The 7,703-nt window shown below is 55.5% G+C and overlaps 1 pseudogene; it reads right to left on the bottom strand.

The window, feature by feature from the left end:
• Positions 1-449: 449 nt before the first annotated feature.
• Positions 450-3,987, bottom strand: LOC103247546 (troponin T, fast skeletal muscle-like; annotated as a pseudogene).
• Between the last annotated feature and the right edge of the window lie 3,716 nt (positions 3,988-7,703).

Genomic DNA, 7,703 nt, shown 5'->3' with positions numbered 1-7,703 from the left:
GGTGGGTGGGGGCAGTGGCTCTGCACTGGGTTCATCTGTTAAAGGGCAGGGGTGGGATAGCTCCCTAAAAGAAGGGGCAACAAGGATGGGCACACAGCAAAGTTGTGGGTGTGTCTGCCACAGGCCAGTGTCCCTGGATGCCTTGTCTTGGGCGGGGTGGGGCTGAGGCAGGAAGCCTGGCAGGCCAGAATGCCTGAGGCCCTGGCCCTGGGCTTGTGTCCCTAGGGATGCAGTGAGCACAGACCTCCCTCTAGGGGGACCTGGCCCACCAGAAACCCAGCCCTGGCCCCTGCCACCAGCCTGTCCTTCCTCAGCCCCTAGCTCCAGCCAGATCCCCAGAGATCAGCGACCCTTATGACCAGCAAGGCCAGCCCCACCCTCCTTCATCTCCCTCCTCTTGCCCGCACAGCCTGGACGAGGAGTGTGGTGTGAGGGTAGCTGTGACACAGTCAGCTCCCCTGGGCCAAAGCCCCAGAAATGCTGCTCCAGGGCCCAGGCAGTTCCAGGGGCACAGCCCTCAGCACAGAAGGGCCCAGGCTGTAGGTGTGGCCTGCAGCAAAGGGTGGAGGCCTGGGAAGGGCTTGAGGGATCCAGAGGATGAGTAGAGGCCTGTTGAGAGCCAGCCGGTGACCACCTGCTCCCGAGCCAGTCCTCGGGCCCTGCTCTGCAATGGGTTCAGCTGCCCTGTGTTCGCCTTCCGGGCCCCAGCCCAGGTGGGAGGATCCTGGCACACCTGCTGGCTGCCGGCTGCCCTTCCTCCTCCTCAGGCAGAGGAGAGGCCCACTATGCGCTGTGCAGCCAGGAGCCACGGTGAGCTGAGCCCCCACGTGCTGCCCCAGGGGGACCCTGCCACATCTCTCTTAGCCTAACTTAGCTGTGCATTAAGCTCCCACCTACCCTGCACTGGGCTCACTGGGGCCCCCTTGTGGCTGCTCACGGCCTTGGCCCCACAAGTGGGGTCCTGATTTCCACACCGCCTGCATTTGTCCTCTGTGCCACCTCCTTGGGTGGCAGCCACCACTTGCTGTGCTGAGCTACTTCTAAACCCCACGGGGGGCCGGGCGTGGTGGCTCACACCTGTGATCCCAGCACTTTGGGAGGCTGAGGTGGTCGAATCACCTGAGGTCAGGAATTTGAGACCAGCCTGGCCAACGTGGTGAAATTCCGTCTCTACTAAAAACACAAAAAATTAGCCGGGCATGGTGGTGGGCACCTATAATCCCAGCTACTCAGGAGGCTGAGGCAGAAGGATCGCTTGAACCTGGGAAGTGGAAGTTGCAGTGAGCCGAGATTGCAACACTATACTCCAACCTGGGCAACAGAGCGAGACTCTGTCTCAAAAAAAGAAAAACAAACAAACAAAAAAACACTAAACCTCATGGGGGAAAATGCATGTTTTCATTTATAGGGTCTTCCTGTTTCACGTGAGGAGCATTGCAGGACACATCTGTTCTGACATGAAGGGCCCCAGGTCACCGGAGGCAAGAAGAGGGATCCTGAGAGGCCGCCTCGGAAAGAGAACCGAAAGACAGTGACAGTGGTGATGACGATGACAGCAGTGATGATGACGGCTCACACCTCCTATGTGCTGGGCACCATTCTGGGCACTTTATACAAACATACAAACCAGTGAAAAGAGCAGCTGTCAGTGTCAGAGATGCTCTGGGGACATGGAGATGTCTCACAATGGGGCTCCTTCCTCCACCTCCCCACAAAGCCTTTGGTAGACCCCAGATCCCCAAGTGCTTTCAGGTGAGTTTGCGTGGGAGTGGATTGTGGGACATGCAGGCCTGAGAGCAGGGGCAAAGCCTGTCCCTTTGGGGGTCACTTCACATTCACAGGGACGCTGGGGCAGGCCTGGGATCCCCCATCACATGGAGGGAATGACCAGGGCTCCCAGAGCTGGAGCACAGTGCCCAGGCCGTGGCTGCAGCATGACCTGGGCTGGCTGGCTTGGACTGGTCGCCCCATACCCGCTGCACCTGGGTGAAGCACAGGCCCTGTGGGCACAGCTGCCCTCCCCTGGGGCCCTGGGTGGTGCTGGAGGGTGGACATCGTGGCCTTGATGCTGATGCTAGAGTGTCTGCATTTGCCCTGAGCACACAGATCACCCTCAGATTCGCCTCTGTCCCCTGGAGCCCATACTGGTGTTTAGGAGGGTGGGAAGCAGCTCAGCCTCCATCCTAGCTCCCATGTTGTACCCCAGCCCCTGAGGCTGCCCGCGCAGGCTGCCTTCCTGAGCCCCAGCTTGGCCTGCAGCAATGGTGCCTGCATGGGATGGTGGCTCTTCTCCATCCCAGAGGGGCACAGTCCCATGGCCCTTTCGCAGCTGCGGGGTGCAGTGTGTCGCCCCTCTGCCTGCCCTGAGGAAGCAGGTGTCTGGGGCCCTGGTGGAAGCCAGAGTCTGGGTTTGTGGAGGAGGCTCTGTGGAAAGGATGCCCTACACCAGACGGACTCGGTGCCCCGGAGCTGAGCTTGGTGTTGATGGGGACTTTCTATGAGCTTAAAGGGCTTCAAAAATGGACCCTGAGTCCACTCGGCCATGGCTGCCCCCACATGACAGTCATCATGGCAGGGATGACCAAGGCCACTCACAGGGGCCGGGTCATCACTCAGGGTGCTGTGTGGCCAGCCAGGAGAACGGGCTCTGGCCACAGTCCCCAGCAGGAGAGCAGCCTGAGCCAGAGGTCAGTGGCAACAGCCTGTGTGGGCCTCTCAGGGCCCAGGGCCCTGGGGTGGGCAGGTCTAGAATTTGGTAGGGACGCAGGGAGGTGGCTGCCCTGGCTGGTGGGTGAAAGCTGCTAGGGCCCTGGGGCCAGAGATGCCGGGACTCACATCATATTTCTGGCGTTTCATCTTCTCCCCAAACTTGAACTTAGTCTCCAGCTGGTGCAGGGTCCCTCAGAGCTCCTTGGCCTTGGGGCAGAGGAAGTGGTAAGGCTTCGATGAATAAGCCTCAAAGACAGGGCCAGGTCCCTGGAGTCCTCCTCCAGCCACCGAGGAGCACGGCCCTTGGCAGCCTGGGGAGCAGTCACCAGCTCCTGCAGGGCCACCCCCTGGGGCTGACCCCTGCAACACCCACCCCTCACCTCACTTTGTCTTCACTGAGGTGGTTGACGTTGAGTGGCTTGCATCTCTCAGCGAGAGTCTTCTTTGTTTCCCATCTGTTTCTCGCCTCCCTTCTGGTCAGCCTGTAGGGGACAGGCCCAAAGAGAGGGGCTCGGTCTCAAGAGAGCGCAGGGTGTAGCCCAGGGTGAAGACTGCCACCGTGCTCCCAGGAGCGGTATGCACCTTGGCCAGACAGCTGCTGTATTTGGCTCCCATGGAAGACAGAACCTTCTTCTTCTTCAGGTCGTTCTCTGCCCTCCTCATGGCGACCTCCTCCTCCCTTCTGACCCTTTTCTCCATTGGAGACCCCATCCCCAAGACACTCAGGGATGAAGGGAGTGCTGTGCTTTCTGGGCAGGCTTTAAAGACCCACCCTGGGCTTAGAACTGCCTGGAAGGAAGTTCCAGGTCTAGGCCAGGATTTGTTCTCTTGCAAAGGTTTCTGCAGGGCGTGAGGTCCTTAGTCAGTGGCTCTGATCTTTGGCCAATGACAATGGGAACCCCAGGAGGAGGAAGGCCTCAGCCCCCTGCATTTCTCTGGGCCTGGGGCTCATTAGTTGATGAGGCAGAACAGATCACCAGTCTGTTCTGGCGCTCCCTCTCCTTCTCTGCAACAAACCTCTGCTGCTCTGCTCTCTGCACGGTGCTTCTCCTACGGCCAGAGAAGGTGGTCTGCTCAGCCCTGCCCCCAGGTCCTCCGAGGGTGCCCACCAGCCCCTACAGCAACCTGAACTGCCCCACTCGCGATTCTTTCCTTGACAGCGATCAGCTCCTCTTCCTCCTCCTTTCAGGCCTCAAAGTGGCTGTCGATGAGGGCCTGGAGCTCCACTAGGTCTGTTCTGACACTTCTGGATGTCCTGTGGGCAGGGGCAGTGGGCATTAGCCCCACCCCTCTCTCCAACCTCTGCCCTGCCTGGCCTGCCTGGCAGCAAGAGGCCCCTTCCCTTGTTCTAGTGGAGAAGCACTGTCTCGCTTGGCCATCATGAAAATGGCAAGTGGCAAGGAATGTTTTGCCTTCTCCACATTGCCATGGCTGCTATCCTCATAGGGGCCAAAGGTGGCCTGATTCCAGAGCCAAAGAGCATGATGCCCAGTTATAAGGTCCTCAGCACCCTTGAGATGGACTGGTTCTGCCTTGACTCTGTCATCAACCTCAGAGACGCCCTGCATGGACCTGGTGGAAAGAAGGCTGCTGAGTGAGAGAAATTTGTTGGATAAATAGGCGGGTGTGTGAACAGATGAACTGATGGATGGGTGGATGAGTGATACAGGATGGAGACAGATGAGTAGTTGAATGGATGGATGATTGGGGGAATGGAGGGACAGATGGATGGATGGAAGGATGAATGCATGGATGCATGGATGGATGGATGGGTAGATGGGTGGAGGGATGGATATGTGGATTAATGGTAGAGGCTGAGTGGATGGGTGGGCGAGTGGGTGGATGGATGAATGAGTGGGTGAATGGGTGCATGGGTGGGAGGGTGGATGAATGGATGGTTGCATGAGTTAGTGGATGATAGGTGGATGGATAGATGAGTAAATGAATCAGAGGGATGGATGGATGGATGGATGGATGGATGGATGGATGGATGGATGGATGAGTGAGTAGGTAAACTGATAGATGAGTGGGTGGATAGATGCGTGAGTGTATAGATGGGTGGTTGGGTGGGTGGATGGACGGATGAATGGGTGAGTGGATATGTGGCTGGTTGGATGGATGGAAGTAAGGATGGATGGATGAATGGGTGGATGAGTGGGTGGGTGGGTGACTGCATGGGTGAGTAGATAATGGATGGATGGGTGGGTGGATGAGTGAATAGGTGGCTGGTTGTATGGGTGAGTGGATAATGGATGGATGGATGGATGGGTGAGCAGGTGAGTGGTTGAATGGAGAGATGGATGGGTAGGTGGGTGGGTGGGTGGATGGATGAATGAAGGGACAGATGGTTGGGTGGATGGGTGGGTGGGTGGCTGAATGAGTGTACTGATGGGTAGGTGAATGGGTAGGTGCTTACGTGGGTGGATGGATGGATGGACAGAAGGATGGATGTAGGAGAAGGGAAATGAGATGTTTATTTTTGGAGGGGTTTCCTCTAGTCCAGGAATAGGTTATGGTAGAATTCCCCAGACCAAGGGGGCCCAGCTCTGGGTGCCTGGGAGGAAGTGACCTTCTGAGGCCTAGCCTGGAGCCCAAAAGCTGGGGTATGGGGAAATTGTGGCCATGTTGAACAGAGTCCAGTAAACTTACATTGAAGTCCACTTTTTCCTTTTCTGGGATCTTAGAAGCAGTGAGTCTCAAGAGTAGACAGAGAGGCCCATGAGCAGAGACCCGGGAACCCATCCCAGAGGGTCAGCCTGGCCCTCTGCTAACCCTGGTGCCCTCCTGCTCTGGCCTCCAGCTGAGGATGCCCCACCTAGCGGCACGTTTGCCCCAGCTTTATGCTTATGAGCTTTATAGCCCACTATCCCAAGAGTGGCTGGAGCCCCTCAAGAAGGCTTCAGCTTCTAGCGCTGCCATCTGCCTTTTGGCTTCTGGCTGTTGCAAGTGTTGCTGTACCCCAGCTACCAGGGAGGGTACCTCTGTTTCCTTCTCAAACAGACGCAGCCAGGTCGGGTGAGAAGCTACGGCCACTGTGGGCGATGGTGGCCTCCCTGGGCAGGAACGGCTGTTGTGAGCCTGTGCCTTTGCCCAGCCCCTCTTTCTCCCCAGCCCCTCATTTCCCCATCTTTCTCTCTGGGGGCTCAAAGGAAAGAGGAGAGGGGGCTGGGAAGAAAGCAATCTGAAGGGGAAACGAGGCCCCCTCTCCGGCTGGGTGTGCGATCCCCTCCTCTCATCAATACATTCCAGAGGCAGCACAAAGTTAACACAGTAAGACATGTTTCCCAACAAACCACAAAAGAATGTGGAGCTAAATATCAGTCAAAAACTGGAAGAGGAAAGGGTTTCCTAAGCTCAGAAGCATGAAAAGGTGGCTCCAAGGGAAAGAAGGCCAGATGACTCCACGCAAATGAAAAACTTACGTATGTAAAAAAAAAAAAAAAAGGAAAATGGAAAGGCAAAAAAAAAAAAAAGACTAAAAATATATATTTCAGCAAATACAGAGAAGACGTATATCCTTAGGCAAACTGATGACTAAGAAAATGCAGAGACGCCTCCACCATGAGAGAGAAATGAGCAACAGGCACAGCTATGAGTTCTCAGAAAAGACAAGCCATCCATAAACACAGGAAAACGGCCCTGAGTGACTACTGGGGCGCAAAGCCGAACAACCGCGAGGCGCCGTTTCTCATCCATCGGAGGCTGAGACGTCAAAGCACGTTTCTGTCCTTGGGTGAGGAGGGTGTGGGACACAGACCCGCTCACATCCCACAGAGGAGACGGCACTGGCCAGGCCCTTGTGGAAAGCAGCTTGGCACTGATGTCAAAGCCTTAAGAACATTCATAGTCTTTGACCCAGTAATTCCAATTGTGGGAATGTGGCCTACGAAAATAACCCTGAAGACAGGAAATGCTTTCCAACTAGCATTATTGATGAAAGTAAAATATTGGGGAAAGCCTGCAATAGGGGAAAGGTTAGGAAAATTATGGTTTGTCCAATCTGGGCCAGGCGTGGTGGCTCACGTCTGTAATTCCAGCACTTTAGGAGGCCGAGGCAGGCAGATCACGAGGTCAGGAGATCAAAATCATCCTGACTAACATGGTGAAACCCCCTCTACTAAAAATACAAAAAAGTAGTTGGGCGTGGTGGTGGGTGCCTGTAGTCCCAGCTACTTGGGAGGCTGAGGCAGGAGAATGGCATGAACCCGAGAGGCAGAGCTTGCAGTGAGCCGAGATCATGCCACTGCACTCCACCCTGGGCGACAGAGCTATACGCCCAGCTATACCCTTTAGACGTCCAGCTATACCCTTTGCCAGCTATACCTTATGCCAGCTATACCCTTTAGACGTCCTCACTCTGCTTCTGAGACTCTGCAATACGCAAGTGAAGCCAACAGTGAGTATGTGCTAAGATGCTCTAAGACTCCACCTTGTGCAGAGCAAAACGCAGGCAAGAGCACTCAAGAGGTAAAAGGATGAATCACGTAGCAGGTGCTGTGGCTTGTGAGTACTGATCAAAAGCAGAAAAGTCAGAAGAGCTGCATTAAAAAAAACAAATCTGGCTGGGCGCGGTGGCTCACACCTGTAATCCCAACACTTTGGGAGACTGAGGCAGGTGGATCACAAGGTCAGGAGATCGAGACCATCCTGGCTAACATGGTGAAACCCCATCTCTACTAAAAAATACAAAAAATTAGCTGGGCGTGGCAGCATGCGCCTGTAGTCCCAGCTACTTGGGAGGCTGAGGCAGAAGAATGGCGTGAACCCAGGGGCAGAGCTTGCAGTGAGCCAAGGTCACGACACTGCACTCCAGCCTGGGCAACAGAGCGAGACTCTGTTTCAAAATAAATAAATAAGTAAATCCATGAAGTGCTCACAAGCAGGTACGATGAGGACAAGCTCCTCCAAATTCTGCTCCAAAGGGGAACGGGGGCCCCTGCACAGCAAGCTATTTTGGACACAGTCAAGGTGTCATTATGAAGTGGGTTTCTGGG

This window comes from Chlorocebus sabaeus, chromosome 19 (assembly GCF_047675955.1).
Source record: "Chlorocebus sabaeus isolate Y175 chromosome 19, mChlSab1.0.hap1, whole genome shotgun sequence".
NCBI classification, from domain to species: domain Eukaryota; kingdom Metazoa; phylum Chordata; class Mammalia; order Primates; family Cercopithecidae; genus Chlorocebus; species Chlorocebus sabaeus.
The sequence above is the reverse complement of the archived record's forward strand: the minus strand, read 5'-3'. Positions and strand labels throughout refer to the sequence as shown.